General features: G+C 37.4%; 1 pseudogene; it reads right to left on the reverse strand.

The window, feature by feature from the left end:
* Positions 1-15407: 15407 nt before the first annotated feature.
* LOC147516972 (prefoldin subunit 5 pseudogene) lies at positions 15408-15996 on the reverse strand (annotated as a pseudogene).
* Positions 15997-18045: the final 2049 nt, after the last annotated feature.

Consider the following 18045-nt stretch of genomic DNA (forward strand, 5'->3'; position numbering starts at 1 on the left):
CAAGTAGAGCCATATCACGAAATATAGAGCGAAACCACCGTTCCCAAAAAATTAGCCATGCTAACCGGGATACAAACTTTGAGGAAATTAGGAACGCGTTTTCAAGAATCTAATGATAAACCTTCCTTTTCTCGAAGCTATTAAAAGCTACCTAACCACGCTAAGTTTCTTAAAGAGTTGTGCACTACTAAGCGTAAGACCAATATACCTAAAGACGCTTTTAAACTGAACAGCCTCCCAACTTTATCCGAAAATAATGGAATTGTTAAGTACAAGGACCCCGGTCGCCCCATCTTGTAAAATGCACCTTAGAGATTCCCACACGACGACCGCCTTTATTAGACCTTGGGGCGAGTGTTAACTTACTCCGTATTACTTGTATAAACAAATAGGTCTACAGAAATGCAACCTACAAAAATAACGTTGCAATTAGCGGACCAGTCAATTAAGTATCCTAAAGGTGTAGTGGAAAACGTGCTTGTTAAGGTTCGTGGATTTCTACTATCCCCGCTGATTTTGTTATCCTCGATACGTAAGTCGCTAATGACTCTGTACCGATCATCTTAGGGCGCCCTTCTTCTTGGCAACTGCCAATGCGCTTATAAATTGTCGCGATGGAAAGATGTCCTTATCTTTTGGCCATCTTTCCGTCGAGGTAAATGTTTTTAAAATGATGAAACAGTTACCAGATTCATCTGTAAATGGGGAGGTTAGCATGATCGAGAGTTTAGCTCAAGATTATTTTAACAACACATTTCCTGAAAACAATATGTACAAATTCCTTTCTTTTGGAACTTCATATTTTGTAAATGACTCCTACTTAGAGGAAGTCAACACCATCCTGGAGTCCACACCAATTGTAGACCCGTCGGTTGCTCCATATACTGATTACGAAGACTTGCTACCTAAGCAAGTCTTCATTACGCAAGATAAGGACACTTATGAAACATCAATGGACATTCCGTCCGCACCAGTGCTTAAACCTCTTCCCCCGGAGTTAAAATATATTCAACTTGATCCGGATGGTAGTCACCCGATAATTATATCTTCTCTGTTAACTAAGGATGAAGAGACATGTTTAATAAGGGTGATTAGGGAACATCGGTCTGCGATTGGTTGGTCCCTAGCCGATATTAAGGGAATTGACCCTAATGTTTGCACTCATCGTATCCATTTGGAGGATAACGCGAAGACTTCTCGCGAACCTCGGCGATCGCTTGAACCCCCGCCATGAAAGAGGTGGTTAGGGAAGAAGTCTTGCGATTACTTTCGATCGCGGGTATTATATACCCAATCTCCGATAGCGAATGGGTAAGTCCCATTCATGTAGTTCCTAAGAAATCGGGAGTTACCATGGTATCGTAACGGAAGGGTGACTATGTTGTCACTCAAGGTCCTATGAAATGGAGAATCAGTATTGATTACAGGACGTTTAAATGCTATGACACGAAAAGGATCACTTTCCCTTACCATTTATAGATCGATGCTAGAACGTCCTAGTGGTCATGCCTTTTATTGTTTTTGGATGGCTACTCCGCTATTTTCAGATTATTATTGATATTGATGACCAAGAAAAGACAACCTTCACATGTCCCTTCGAACATATGCCTATAAACGAATGCCTTTTGGCCTTTGTAATGCCCCCGTACCTTCCAATGATGTATGCTTCATATATTTAGTGACATGGTAGAGCTTTTATGGAAGTGTTCATGGATGATTTTTCTATCTATTTACGAATGTTTGTCTAACCTGTCTAAGGTCTTGACACGGTGTGAAGAAAAGAGCCTCGTTTTTAAATTGGGAAAAGTGTCATTTCATGGTAAAAGGGCATAGTACTAGGTCATATTGTATCTAGTGATGGCATCGAAGTAGATAAAGCCAAACTAGATAAGATAGCGACCCTACCTAAACCACGGACTGTCCGGTGAGATTAGAGCCTTTCTAGGCCATCGCCAGGTTTTATAGGCGTTTCATTAAAGATTTTTCAAAATAGCTAGGCCTTTAACTAACCTGCTTTTGAAGGATGCAATCTTTGATTTTAATTTTAACTGTAAACAGGCTTTTGAAACATTAAAAGCATCTAACCATCGCACCTATTATACACCTCCTCGATTGGTCTAAACCTTTCGAACTCATGTGTGATGCTAGTGACTATGCGGTTGGTGTTTGTCTTGGGACGTAAAACTAGATAATAAGTCCACTGTTATTTATTATGCTAGTAAAACATTAAACGATGCTCAACGGAATTATTCAACTACTGAAAAGAATTCTTAGCTGTCATTTATGCTTTAGATAAATTTAAATCCTTATTTGGTTGGTTCTAAAACTTTAGTTTACACGACCATGCATTAGGTACCTTCTTGCAAAGAAGGATGCTAAGCGAGATTAATCCGATGAATTCTTCTCCGCAAAGAGTTCACATTAGAAATAAAGGACAAAAGAGGGGTCGAAAAACGTGGTTGCCGACCACACTTATCTAGACTTACAAATGACGATAGTAGTGATTCCGAGTCCATACCGGACTCTTTTCCCCGATGAGCATCCATGCTATTTTTCATCACCATGGTATCGCGGACATCGTAAATTATTTAGCGGCTGATGTTATGCCTTATAATTGGACAAGAAATGAACGTAAGAAGTTCTTGGCCGAGTCAAGTTATACCACTTTGGGATGAGCCCTACCTTTTTAAGTATTGTTGCGGCATCAGATTATTCGTCGCTGCATTCCCGATTGGGAATATAATGAAGTTCTATCGTTCGCCATGACAAAGAGTGTGGTGGCCACTTTAAATGGAATGAAAACAGCCGCTAAAGTTCTTCAATGTGGATTTTATTGGCCTACCCTTTTAAGGATGCCCAAGTGCATTGCAAGGCGTGTATTCGCTTTGCCAACAACTTGGGCTTAATCCATGGCGTAATATGATGCCATTAAATCCAATCTTGATAGTAGAAATTTTTATGTTTGGGGTATTGATTTCATGGGCCCTTTCCCTGTTTCCCACGGTTATATTTATATTCTAGTTGCCGTGGACTACATGTCTAAATGGATAGAGGCCCTAGCTTGCGTAAGCAATGACCATAAGACCGTGGTATTTTTTATTAAAGAATATATTTTCTCGTCGGTTTGGCATTCCTAAAGCCATCATTAGTGATGGTGGAACACATTTTTGCAATAGAGTTGTTGCATCCCTAGTGAAAAAGTATGAAGTTACACACAAAGTAGCAACTCCTTATCATCCACAAACTAGCGGACAAGTAGAAGTTTCTAATAGGGAAATCAAAAAGATTTTAGAAACAACAAGAAAACCCCGATAGGAAAGATCGGGTCGGGCGTCTATCGGATGCCTTATGGGCATATAGAACTGCTTTCAAAACTCCTATAGGTATGTCTCCTTTAGACTTGTATTTGGGAAACCATGTCATTTGCCCGTTGAATTAGAGCACCATGCTCGCGTGGGCTATAAAAAGCCTTAACTACAATATTGATGAGGCGGGTGTCAAACGCAGTTACAATTAAATGAGCTTGAAGAAATCCGTGGCGATTCTTACGATCTCGAAGGATTATAAAGCTAACATGAAACGTGTTCATGATAAGCATATCTTGCACAAAAAGAGTTTGTGGTCGGACAAAAGGTTTTGCTTTACAACTCCCCGCCTACATATTTTCCCGGGAAACTAAAACCCGTTGGTCCGGTCCTTTTCTCGTTTCTCAAGTCACCCCTTACGGGGCAATTACCTTGGTAAATCCCAAGGACAACAAGTACCTTTCAAGTTAACGGTCAACGATTAAAACATTTTCACGAACTTCTGTCCCCTGATATAGAGGAAGTCCTTTTACAGGACCCTATATATGAGGAATGACCCTTGTCATTGGTGTACTTCCTTTCACTTTCATTTAATGGTAAGTACACCATTAAGGTAACCGGGCCCTCCCTATGGAGTGTGTGGCTGTAAGTACCGGATCCTAAGTCCACGGTTCACATAGTTCACGTTTTCCACTCTTGCATGTTTTCTCGGATTTTTTAGTCATGTTTCTCTATGGTGTGAATTATGTATTTATTTGCTTAATGTTTTTCCTGTTTAAAAAAATAAAAAAAATAAATAAATAAAAAATAAAAAAAAAATAAATAAAATAAATAAAATAAATAAATAAATAAAATAATAATAATAATAATAATAATAATAATAATAATAATAATTGTTTTCATTTTTAGATATAGATATATATCTAAACCCATAGAACTAGCAATCCAACAAGTCTTGGGAATCGACTTTTAAATCCACCCATGTTAAAACAAATTTTGTGTTTAAAAATTTGTTTGGGGTGGAACTTCGATCTTTCCATCCGATTGCTCGAACTTTCTATTGGTGTTGCTTAGGTCCATTAGTATAGTTCATTGGGGTTGACGCCATCTAATTTAGTGTTCATTCGTTCGCATAACTTACGCCATGCACGCACTTCGAGGCCTTTTCCACTATCTTATATGTCACCCACGGTCGGAATAGAGTAGTTTATGGATCAATGGATTGGAAATTCTCTCCTGATCATTTCCATATCTCATTCGAGAAAATCGGACCGATAACGGCCGGGAAATTTAGTTTGAAGTTCTTAAAAATCGACGAAAAGTCGAAAATCGAATTGGGCTTGGGCCCAACTCAAGGCTCACCTACAGTAGCCAGCGCTCCCCTTTCCAAAACCCAATCGCGAAGTTCATCTTCTCCAACCGCTTGTCACAAATTTAAATTCAAACCCTAGCAACCAAAATAAAAAAATAAAAATAATAAAAATAAAAATAGAATACATCAAAATAGAAAGACCACCCACGCCTTTTTGTGAAACACCAACACAATCTCCAACCGTTTCCACCAAGAAAACACCCACCAATTCAAGTTTTCAAACCTGCCACACCGTAACCACCACCGCCACACCACCATTGTTTCTCGTTGTTTTTATCAAACTCGCCTCCCCACAGGCTACAAAACCATTAGTTATCTAAGAAACTTCAATGGCGCTTTCTGACGAAGAATGTTCTTGAGCACGCGTTTTTGAGGCCGACCATTTCGCACCATTTTACGCCAATATGATTAAGAGGGATTGGAACAGACTGTGGTATTCGGCCGGATGAGTTCTATCACTATGATTTGGTAGAAACAGTTTTATAAGAAACGAAATTGGAGGAAATAGGATTTTCATTAGGATAGCGAGAACGAGGAGGGAACTAACGAGACGGTTGTTGGTGAGCTATTAGGAATCACGCATAACCAACCTAGATCGACCATTCGGGAATCGGTATATCTGCGGTTCCTGTTTTGATGAAAGATCACGGTCATAGAGGGTGAATACAATACGATATCTCATTGCATTCGCCAGACGACCACGAGAACCAATCAACCGGGTCAGAGCTCGGTGGATTGGTAGGAACGCCCCGGGAAAGACAAAGTCAGCGACATCGGACTTGATTAATGCCGCGTTCTCTGGATTTTGCAAACGAATGAGTGTAATTTCTGCATCCTCGATTTAATTTTGAATGTGATTAGAGGAGTGGGAAAAGAGCATGGCCCTCTTCCCGTATTGATCACTAAGATTATGCTCTCATTTAGAGTACGCCGCTAAATCTGCTCCTATTAAGATCAAATTGCATTCTAATGCAAGTATTTATAAGGAATGCATCCAAGAGACTTGGCCGTTGTCTCCGCAGCAGAGAATAAAGTTGAGTCGAATAATGAAGGCGAAGATATGACATGGTTGGTTGAGGATAATTTCGATAGTCATACTTCTAATTTAGAGCGAATGATAATGCCGCAAACCGGGTTCATGATGCGCTTATCGTATCTGTGAAGATATCCGACATAGACAAATTGTAATTCGAAATAAGCAAACGAACTTTCAGGCGAGAGTTGAAATGCTTTCGAAAAGGGGTCGGGAAGATATCTTGTCTAACTTGGAGATTATCCACGAGAATCACCAAGCCCGGTTATCACGATACTCAAAGATCGAGATGGAAGCACAGTAGCTTGTTTCAGGATAGAGATGCTACGACGTATGCCACTTTCGTGGATGAGTCCGTCTCTCACCGAAGTCCGAGAGGCATGAGCGCGTCGTCGCCCAGAGCCGGATGGCTCATGCCATTCTTCACCACGAACCGGTCTCCATCTCGGGGACCATCTTCTTCACACGCCTAGGTGTTCACCATCGGTTGTGTCCGTTATTTCAGTTTTATTGTTTTGTTAGTGGAATTTTATTTCAGTAGTTAGATTTAAATATTAAGTTGTTTGTTTTAGATTGCTTGGATTTCATATTATTTTAATATAATTTATTTTGATCATCTTTCGTAAGGATGTCTTGGAGTCAAAGTTGAAAATTAGGCCGATATCGGCATATCTATGATTTTTTGTAGTGGTAGCATGATATGTAGGAGAGTTTAGAAGTTACTATTCTAAACCAAGTTTAAAAGATACCAGGGTTGTTGTTAGGAAATCAAAACTATGGTTAGTTTCCGTTTTCGGGTTTGGCGCTTTTCTATTTCCTGAAATTGCCTTAAAACAATTTGGCAACTTGCCGATTCGTTTTGGAAACCCAGAACCTATTTAAACTTCCATCATTCTACACTCACAACCCACACTACACCCCACAATCATCTCTCACCTTTCACTCCAAGCTTTTTCAGCTTGTTTTTCTTGTAAACATCAAGCAGTTTTACGCACTTCTACGCCGCGCTTCGGTAGAAAGCGCTGCGCCCTATATACACTTCCATAAATTTTTTTTTCGAGCGACTTCGCCCTAAAACACTCAGAAATCGAAAAATCTCAGAGCGCCCGCTTCAAGCAGAAGCGACCGACCAGCTCAAACACTGTAATTCCAAAACCTAAGAAGCGACTTCGCGCTATCTGGCCAGCGCCAGCCTCCTTCCGTAAAGTAACCGCGAAATTCCGATTTTCTGAGAGGTTTCTTCCAGTTTTTCGCAGCTGTTCTACTGAGTAGTTTTGAGATGACACCTCCTATAGTGATTCCCGAACAGTCATTTGAAGACTTGATGGGAACCGATACCTATGGAGCATCGTTCGCGACGGATCGTGCGATTAGGATGGCGGCATCTTCCGGTGAGTGATGACGATTCTTTTCACCTAAGCTAACTGAATTCTTCTATAATAATATTACTTTTATTGTACCCAAGAAGGAGAACAAAAATTTTCCCTTGCTATTGATGGCACGACTATGAAATTCAATAAGCAATTGATAGCTTTGGTTTCGGGTTTGCCATTACGACCACTATGCACACGTGGGGATATATGACGGATAACTCATACCTATATGAATATGCCTATTTCCATGAGTATTATGGGGAGGGTGTTTCAGATCATGGACCAAGACCAATATAACATCGCCTCGGTAGCCTATCGCTGAATGTAGGCACAACCATGTTGTTCATCATGATGAACATTCTAGGAAACGCAGTTTATACGCCAATAATATCGCCGGTGACGTTTTCCTTGCTTTAGGCGAGGGGACGTCGTCGGTATGACATTCCCCGAAGTTTAGTTGCTACTCCTCGAGGCGAGGCCATACCTTGAGGCATAAGTACCTTCTTATGCCTGTCTTGGTGGTTTGCCGCATTATGCGGCGCTTGCCTACCCATATTCTCGTACATAGTACACAAATTGGGAAAGGGTCGAAATCATGAGACCCACCAATCGTGGTGGTAAGATCATTCCGAGCCATGACTTGGCGGGATGGCGGAAGTGCAACCACATTTGGTTGCCCCCTTACACCCCATCGGACCAAATAACACTAGAGGTTAGCACTAGTTGATGATACACCGGAAGGAAGGCGTGGCAAGTTGTTATGGCATGGCGGGGATCGCGAAAGAACCTCATATAGAAGAGGAGGATGACAAGTAAATGCCGGGGTGCGGGTAAGTTTTAGTTAAGTTAGTGTGCGCTTAAGTCCCAAGCAATTTCATTCCGTTAACCCCATAATGGGTGGAACTCTTATAGAGTTGCGTCGGTTTTTATATTACTATATTTGTATGTTTTAACCTTGTTTTGCGATGTTCCCGAATTTCACGCTTCAATGGTATTTTTCCTACCCTCTTTATTTTAAATGCTTTGAGGACAAAGCATGCTTCTTGTTTGGGGGCATAGAAACACGCGTAATTAAGGCATCTGTTAGGATATAGATATGTATAATATGCACTTGTTTTCTAGTTAAAATTTCAAAATTCAAAAATATAAATAAAAAAAGTATGCTATACACTTAGGAATATTGGTATTGTTTTCTTTTCTCTATGCTCTTAACAATTTAGAAGTCTCACATAGCTTTTTGCATCGAAATAATTGTTAGAAACTTAGGTTAATATGTAGGTAATAATCTTTGCATCTATCTATAAATCTATTACATGAGTATCTATGATGGTTAGCAATAAGTTTCAAAATCTAGGCTAGAGTACTTATTCTACAAATCCTGTTAGAATATAGCCTAAAAGCCAGATATATGAGTGAAACATTTGAGAAATGACACAAGGGAGAAGTAAAATCCGGATAGAGAAATCACACGTCCACTTGCTTGATCACTAAACCAGATCCTAAGCGAGAATTTAGGCCCTCTTTGGATCGATATAGCCAGAAATTCAAACCTATGAATTATTTTCCGCTAGTCGCCCCTCTGAGCCTTTCTTTAGCCTTCCATAAACCACAATTCCTTTACCCTGTTATAAAACAAAAAAAAAAAAAAAAAAAAAAAAAAAAAAAAAAAAGAATAAATCAACCTACCCATTTTAGAATAAGTCTGAGAATAGAATGAGGAAGAAAGGAAAAGAGAAAAACCTGTGTAAACAAAAATTAGTTAGTTGCTTCAGGAAATAAAGAAAAGAAGTTTCCATCCAAAGAAAAAGAAAAATAGAAATAAATCAAAACTCCAAAAATAGAATAAAAGGGAGTCAAAAGCCAAAGAAAAGAAAAAGAAAAATATGGCTAAGGATGGAAACAAAGTATAGAAGCAAAAGAAAATAATAAGGTTTTCTCTAAGTTACATAATATGAAGACTCTATTATCTCAGACTTGTCCTTTTGTATATCCATTTCCTTCCTTCTTAACCCATCTCCTAATCCCCGCAATACCTAATAAAGACCTCTAGCTCAATTAGGAATAGGTTAGTGTGATAGTAAGTGGCAGATGTGTTTGATCGACTCGGTTTCCTTTGTTGTCATTGAGATTGTAAGGTAAAGTGTGCCCACCGCATTAACCGAGCAAAATAAACTTGAGTGGAAAAATCGAGTGGTTTTGTCTTGACATTTATGTGAGGACCTACTTAAGGACGCTTATTCCGAAGTTTTAAACGGACCTATTACATTTCATAGTATTACTCATTGTTATATGTTTATTTTAGATGATTGATTATTATGCATATATTAGCTTAGGGTTCTGACTGGGTTATTCTTATGTATTTGCTAGTGAGATGTATAGATAGTTGAGACATGAACGAGAAAACAATAGTTTTATTTCTTAGTCGTTGTAGTATAGATGAAGTTTGTGAGTACCTTCATCGGAAAACTCTCACGAGGCTATAACTTCGTCCACTAGGGAATTCCTAGTGGTTTAAAGCCTTGTTGCATATGGTCAATGCAATCGCGACTCAAATAAACGGTAGTAGTTAGAACTCCATTTTGGTCACTTATTCTAATTTCTCATCTTTGCTTGAGGACAAGCAAAATGCTGTTTGGGGGTGGTTTGATAAGAGCCCAAAACTGTAGTTTTAACCCCTTAGCAGTCATACTTTTAGACCAATTATGTGAGTAATAAGTAAGAGTTAAAGGCCGATTACGTGTTTTTATGTATTTCGTGCTTCAAAGTCAATTATGTGCGTGGAATGTGCCACTTTGATGAGATAAAGGAGCAATGGTTGGTTACTAAGGAGTTCGGTGATTAAAGGCCAAGATTCAAGAAGACCAAGCCTTTGTAAAGCCTGGTCAAAAGATGAAAAGTCAAAGTCCACGCAGCAGTAAACAACAAGATGCACAAAGTCAACAGAACTTCCGAAGACCATATCTTTAGACTCAGACCTCGGAATTGGGCCTACCTTATGTCAAAACGACCGGCTTGGAAAGAGCTTTCCAATGGTCCAAGCCTTGACCCAACCAGAGGAGCAGAAGTGGACGAAAAGTCTGTTGAAGCGAACTGCAGCTGAAGAGGCCTTTGTGGACTGAAAGAATTGGGTTTTGGGCCTGATTCTCTGGCCCAAAACATGGCTCCAAGCCCATACACGATTTTTGGATCTGGATGTATAAAAACAAAAGCTTTACTCTTTGTTAATGGTAGCTAGTTAGACCTAAATTAATATATAGAATTCTATATCTGTTTTAATTAATTAATTAAGTTTTAGTTCCATTACAATTCCTGTTTTAGATTAAATCTTTGAATGATTGTTCTTGATTGAGTAGATAAATAAAATAGTTAGTTTGTTAATTTCGATTTTTGTCATTTCCATTCTAGATCTAATTTCAATTCTTGTTCTTATTTCATTCCAGCCATTAAATTAGATTCATTATTGTTTAATTAAGTAAATCTCAATTTCTTACATTATGTTTAGTTTAGATTCAATGGGAAATGTTAGTTTGATGACTCAAGGCTAAACCTCCATTAGAGGGGTTGATGAAGCCTTGATGAAAACTTAGTGCTTAGTATAGAATTGGTAGTAGAATCTATTCCACTCTAGAAGGTCGTGTTTCGCCATGAGAATGGGTGGACGACCTCACATGCTAGTTAGTATCCGGTAGGAATGCCATGAAAACTAGGGATTAGACTTCGAAATTTTGTCGTGGAAAACGTAAGAATCGAGATACGACAATCTATACTAGGTTATTAAGTTGGATTCGAGGTGGATTTAATTCCCCTCTATTTCTTTATCTAGAGTCAACAATCGTATTTCCGTAGCTTCGTAGATTAACTTTAGTTTATATTTTATCTTGTTATTTATTATATCTAGTTATTTAAAATAACGCGTCTTGTTAGCATAACATTTCGTAAAGCTCTCATTGACTTAATACCGATTTCTTAGACTTAGAAAACAATCCATGCTAGGGAACTAGGAGTTGAACGAACTTCCTACTCCACTTAGTGCAATTCGCATCGAGAGTAGAAGCTTTGATAATTGAGTGTAAAAAGATAGTTTTAGTTTACTTACGGATTGAATTCATCGTTCGTTTCGTAGGTAAACTATTCATTTTACAGTTATCAATGGATATGAGGTAAGTTTTACTTTTTGTTAGTGTCTGCTTATGTCCCAAGCAATTTAATTTTTGTTATCCCCATAATGGGTGAAACTCATATAGAGTTGCGTTTATTTTCCTTTTCCTATATTAGTATGTTCTAAATTTGTTTTGCAGGGTTTCTTAAATTTTCATGCATTTCCATGGTATTTCATATCCTTCTTATTCCTATATTTTAAGAACAAAGCATGTTTTTGTTTGGGGGTGGCATAGAAACACGCGTAATTTAAGACACCTATATATATATACAGTTTTGCTCTAGTCAGGACTTCCCGGATAAAAAAACTTCCAGACCAAACAAATTCACGTGACTTTTTTTCTTTATTCTTTCTCTCCACTTTTTTCTCCAACCCCACCTTTTCTCTCTCCTCTCTCACTCCTTTATTAATTTTCTTTGACCCCACACACTCTCTTTCTCTCTCCTCTCTCCTCTCTCCTCTCTCTCCCTTTTTCAAACAATTTCACGTAACTTTTTTTCTCTCTCCTTTCTCTCCACTTTTTTCTCCAACCCCACCTTTCCTTTTCTCTCTCCTCTCTCTCTCTCTACATTATTGATTTTCTTTGACCCCACATACTCTCTTTCTCTCTCCTGACTCCTCTCTCTCCACTTTATCAAACAATTTCACGTGACTTTTTCATTCTCCTCAATTTTTCATTCTCCTCAATTTTTTCTCTCACGCCTCTCTCCCCTCTATCTTTAATTTCTTTTTTCACACTTCCCAACTTCCGACCCCACCTTCACACTCTCACATCAATATCACCACCGCACTTTTTTATTTTTCACTTTTTAAGAGTATTCCAACGTGGAACAAAATAGTCAACGCTATACTACTCTTGCTTTTCAGCATCAGTACACTACTAAGCTCAATTTTTTCTCTATTTTTTTTTCTCAAATTTTTAGTATTAAATGCTAACTAATTATATTCCGTTTTCAACATATTGGGGTGGTATATTCAATTTATATACATTTAATTTCTCAAGAATTATTATTAAATGCCAACTAATTATAATTTTGCTCATATTTGAAATTGTCATGTGTAGCATCTATTGAATGGATATGGAGTTTGAACATTTTGACTCAGATGAAAAAGAACAGTCTGATATGGTTTATATGCCTGAAGTAAAAGAAGATTGCAAACCGAAAATAGGACAAGAATTTCACTATTTGGATGAAGCTTATGAATTTTACAACACTTATGCAAAAGTGGCTGGATTTAGTATACGGAGTAATTCTACTAAGAAGGATAAATAAGGCAGTGAAATAACTAGGAAGGAGTACTGTTGTTTCAAAGAAGGTAAACCTAAACAGAAAAATAAGAGAGAAAAGAAAAGGCGACGAGGGATTGTTCGTGAAGGTTGCAAGGCAAAATTGTCAGTTTTGAAGAATAAATTGAAGTCGGGTTACAGCGTCAGCCAATTTATTGAGGTCCACAACCATTCACTTTCTACCCCTCATAAAGTACATCTGTTGAGATCTCACCGTGGCATATCTGATACAAAAAAGTCATTGTCTAATCTTTTATCATCTGCTAATATACCTATAAACCAGCAATTTAGTATTCATTCAATGGAAGCGGGTGGAATAGAAAATATTGGTTGTACAGAAAAAAACCTTAGAAATTTTGTTAGAGATACAAAGAGCTTAGTAGATGGGCATGATGAAGAGATATTAATGGAATATTTTTTGTCAGAGCAAGAAAAAAATTCTTCATTTTCTTTCAAAACTGAGATTGGCGACAAAAATAGGTTAACTCATTGTTTTTGGGCTGATGCAAAGGCAATAAGGGCATACAAGCTTTACGGTGATGTAGTAGTGTTTGATACAACCTACAAAACCAATAAATATGGTATGATATTTGCACCATTTGTAGGGGTGAATAAACATCGACAGACTGTAATATTTGGTTGTGCATTCCTGTGTGACGAGACGACAGAATCATTCATTTGGCTACTCCAAAAATGGATGGAAGTAATGTCAGTTGGCCCTCCCAAAATGATTATCACCGATCAAGACCCCGCTATGTCAAAAGCTATTGCTCAAGCTCTTCCAAATACATATCACCGATACTGCATTTGGCATATTCTGAACAAGTTTTCTTAAAAATTGGATGCAGTCATCTATAGAGATCACTATACTGCGTTTCAAAATTGCATTTGGAATACAGAGTCTGGGGAAGAGTTTGAGGCAATGTGGCAAGAAACAATAGGGAAAAGTTAACTAAAAGATAACACTTGGTTAGCTGCATTGTATGGTATGCAGTCCAGGTGGGTTCCGTCATTTGTAAAACACATTTTCGCTGTCGGCATGTCAAGTAGTCAAAGGGAGGAAAGTTCACATGCATTTTTCAAGAGGTATGTCTCTAAAGAAAATTCTTTAAATGAATTTGTTACGAGATTTAATAGGGCACTTGAATACCATCGTCATAAAGAATTGCAAGCTGATCATGTTGATAGCAATGAGCGTCCCGTGATGAAAACCCCAATTTCTATGGAGAAGCAAATGGCAGATATTTATACATTGTCTATTTTTCTTAGATTTCAGAATGAGTTGTGGGAGAGTTTGGAGTACTTTATTGAAAGTTCAGTAGAAAATGAAAAGTAGGTTGTCTACATGGTGAAAAGGCCAAGTGCAAGAGATTCCAGACCGAGGAAAATTGTATATGATATGGTTCTAAATTTTGCTACATGTAGCTACAAGAAATTTGAATTTGAAGGAATTCCTTGTAGACACATTTTGACTTGAAAGTTAGTCAAATTGTTTACTTGTTGGATGCTTATATACTGAGTAGATGGAGGAAAGACACAAAATTGGAAGAAATAATATCAGATGGTGGGAAAGAGGTGAAAGAAAATAGTAACAACTTTATGTTGTTGAGGGATACAAAATTATCTCATCTTACTTCAAGGGTACTTGATGACGCTATAGCTTGTGAAGAGGCAAGTGAAGTATATGAAGAACATTTGAAAGTTGTACATGAAAAGATTAAGGAAGTGCTGGCTATTAAAGGAGTTGGAATTTCTCCAACAGAAAAAATGCATCGACATGTGACTTTGAATGAGCCTAATCCTGTTAAAGCAAAAGGCAATGGAAAACATAGATTACAAGGGGGAAAAGAGAAGGCATATGTTCAAGCAAGTCAACTAAGGCGTTGTAATGGATGTGGACTTACTGGGCAATCATATGACAAAAGAAATTGTCTGAAGTTGATTGGTAATTTTCGATTGCTTACTATTTTTATTTAATACGTACTCTTTTATTTTTATTTGTACTGAGCTTAATATTGGATGTTATAGGTTCAACTGGCACTCAAAGTCCGACTGATGGTGGTGGTAACTCCTTAGCCTCTACAGAAGTTGAACACTTGCCTTTAGTGGACCATATAGTGAACTAGTGGCGCTATCCATTTGTGAAATGGAGTTAGTAGTTTTTTTTCTTCGGTAAATTAAATGGGGTTCATAGCTAGAATTAACACTATTCTTTAGTATATGAATTGAGGTGTTTCTATTTTATTTTTTTAAGCTAATGAATTCTTAAACTTATAACTTTTAATGACTTTCAGCTAGTTCTCGGTACAAGTTTGCTAAAGAATTTGATTCTAAGTTTCCAACCAAGTGATGTTTACTGTTTCTCTGGTTCCACTGTTTCTGACATAAGTTTCTGACACCACAAATTGGTGTCACAAAAAGTTCCACACCACGTGTACAGTTGTAGTCCCACACCTTATATTCATATTCGTCTAACTAACAAGAGAAAGTATCCACACTATAGGCCAGGCCTAGTGTGTGACTATGTTAGGAATATTTACTTTATATATATATATATATATATATATATATATATATAGAAATAGTATTGTATGTACTTCTCACATTTACAGAACATAAAAGATTCAACAAATCAACAGAGGTGCGATACTTATAAGAAGCAGCAAAAGAAACTTTCTTGATCTCTGGCCACTTTCCAGCTCCATACTTGGAGGCCAACTTGATAACCTCGCAAAGAGTCCAACTGTCCAAGCACGATGGTGCTTCCTCCGAAACCCATCATTTGAAGTTGGCAAGGCCACATTATAATCTGAACCGTCTCCAAAGGAATCTGCATTTACTAATATCATCTATTGGTATATAAAGCTAAAATCAGAGTTCTTGGCACAAATACGTTTGGTTGGTACTTGAAACTCGGCACCACATGGGATCTAAGTCACTCTAAATAGTTGCTTTTTAGCATTCTAGCTTGATCCTACTCACCCAACTAGCAAACATTTACTTGAAAGTTAGAAAATCCTTTCTCAAACCCACTTCTCATTATGTTGTTGGAGCTGCCTGCCTCAACTTTGCCTGCAAGAAGGCTCCTGCTTCACCACCTATGTTCTTTTTATTGGATGCAACCTCAATAAGTTGGTCATAATTAGACTTCATTAAGTTCATTTTGCGTTCACAATACTCTTTGCCTTTAGCCATGGTTTTCTCGATGAAGTAATCAGTGCTGATATCAATGACAACTTTATCAGCACTATCAAGAGTTCCAGGTACATAAAGAGATGCTGTGAGTGGAACTAACATTTGCTTTCCTTGAGGACGAAGAGAGAGATCGTGAAGAGCATTAGATGCGATTTCGAGACGAGTACTAGCAGACCGTACGTTGCTTAAGCTGTCTTGAAGAAAAACAACTTCTTGATCTATTTGTTCTTTCACTGCTTTCAATTGCTCCACGCTCATTTTCTCCATTCTGCTCTCTCTCTCTCTCTCTCTTGGAAATGAGGTGATCACTACCATTTTTCTTGGGAAAAAAAAATCAAAAGATGCACTTGTACAGAACAAAACAGAGTAGAATATTCAAATTGGGACTAGTATGATTTTACCTTTCTAGGAGGACTTCCATTGTTGGTGACAGAGTCTGATGACTGGCCTTCCTAAAAGACCACAATCTCCGAGTCTCCAGTGACCTGAGGTTGTCCTTTTGACATCTCTTCCACCTGAAATACCAAAAATTTCACTTTCCAATAAAAGAAATAGGAACCAACAAAAAGGAAGAAAGAACCATCAAACGGAAAATCTCACTAGTTGCCTCAGCCGGTCATTCTCTTTCATCAGTAGCTTTCCCTTCATTTTCGTACAGTACAAGCGAAAAAAGAAAACAAATGTAAGAAGTTGATAAATATTAAACGAAGAACTATTGCATCTTTACAAATACGATTTTGATAAACTATTTAAGGACTAATGGGCAAACAGAATACCCATGAGATTATGAAACACAATAGAAGGCTCATCTTAAATCCCAAATGCCAAGCATTGTAGTCCTCTATCAGTAATGCAATGGTTAGTTTCTCTCGCATTAAATTGCACATCATGTTTTCAGTAACATATTCAAAATATTTCCAAATTGCAGTTATCATTTAACTGCATGAGATTTCAAAAATTCTGGATCCAAACCTTTGAGTGAAGAGTACCAATCTCTTTCATTATTTTTTCACTCTGCAACGAATAAAAGTTCATTAGACATGAGACTTACTCTGAGCATAAACTTGAGATTAAGCTGGAATTCCATCTTCAACTTCTTCATGAAGTAAGTGGCTCATTCAGTCCAGGTGTTTTGACGTGTCTCATGGGATAGCACATTCAGTGTTTTAATGGCAGATTTGAACGAGGAGAGAGGGAGATTGGGTTGCTGGGATTGATGGAGAAAGAGTGAAAGGAGAGAGAAAAGTCTAAACTATTTAATGTTAGAGAGAGTGTGGGGGAGAGGAGAGAGAGTGAGAAAAGTTGGAGAAATAGTGTGTAGGGTCGGAAGGAAGAAAACATTGAGAATGAAAAAATTACGTGAAATTGTTTGATAAAGTGGAGAGAGAGTGTGTGTGTGGGGTCAAAAAAATCAATAAATGAGTGAGAGAGGAGAGAGAAAATTTGGAGAAAAAAGTAGGAAAAAATGAGAGAGAAAAACAGTCACGTGAAGTTTTTTGTAGGTGAAGTTGTGGGTGTTTTAGATTTGGTCCTTATTTAAGGTCCTTTTAGGAGCCGGGCCGATATATATATATATATATATATATATATATATATATATATATATATATATATATATATATATATATAGTAAAAAATTAAAAAAAAATAATAAAGATATAAATAAAAATAATATGCACTTGTTTTCTAGTAAAAAAATAAAAATATATAAACATATAGTATTTAAACTGTGCACTTAGGAATATTGGTTATTGTTTCCTTCGCCATGATGATATTAATCTATAAGTATCATGTGAGCTTTTAAATTAGAATAGTTTTTAGAAACTTAGGTTAATATGTAGGTAATAATCATTGCATCTTTCCATAAATATATTGCATGAGCATCTATGTTTGTATTAGCAGTAAGTTTCTGAAATCTAGGCTAGAGTACTTATTTTACAAATCATGTGAGAATATAGCCTTAAAGTCTTATATGAATGAAATATTTGAGTAATGACACAAGGGAGAAGTAAATTCCAAATAGAGAAATCACACGTCCACTTGCTTGATCACTATACCATATCCTAAGAGAGAATTTAGGCCCTTTTTTGGATCTATATAGCCATAAATTCAAACATATATGAAATTATTTTCCGCTAGTCACCCCTCTGAACCTTTCTTTAGCTTTTTCATAAACCGCAAATCTTTTATCCTTTTACAAAAAAAAAATAAATAAATCAGCCTACCCATTTTTTAATGAGTCTGAGAATAGATATAAAGAAAAGAAAAGAGAAAGACCTGTGGAAAACCAATAATTTGTTACTTGCTTCAAATAAAAAAA

Source organism: Coptis chinensis, chromosome 2 (assembly GCF_015680905.1).
Source record: "Coptis chinensis isolate HL-2020 chromosome 2, ASM1568090v1, whole genome shotgun sequence".
NCBI lineage: Eukaryota > Viridiplantae > Streptophyta > Magnoliopsida > Ranunculales > Ranunculaceae > Coptis > Coptis chinensis.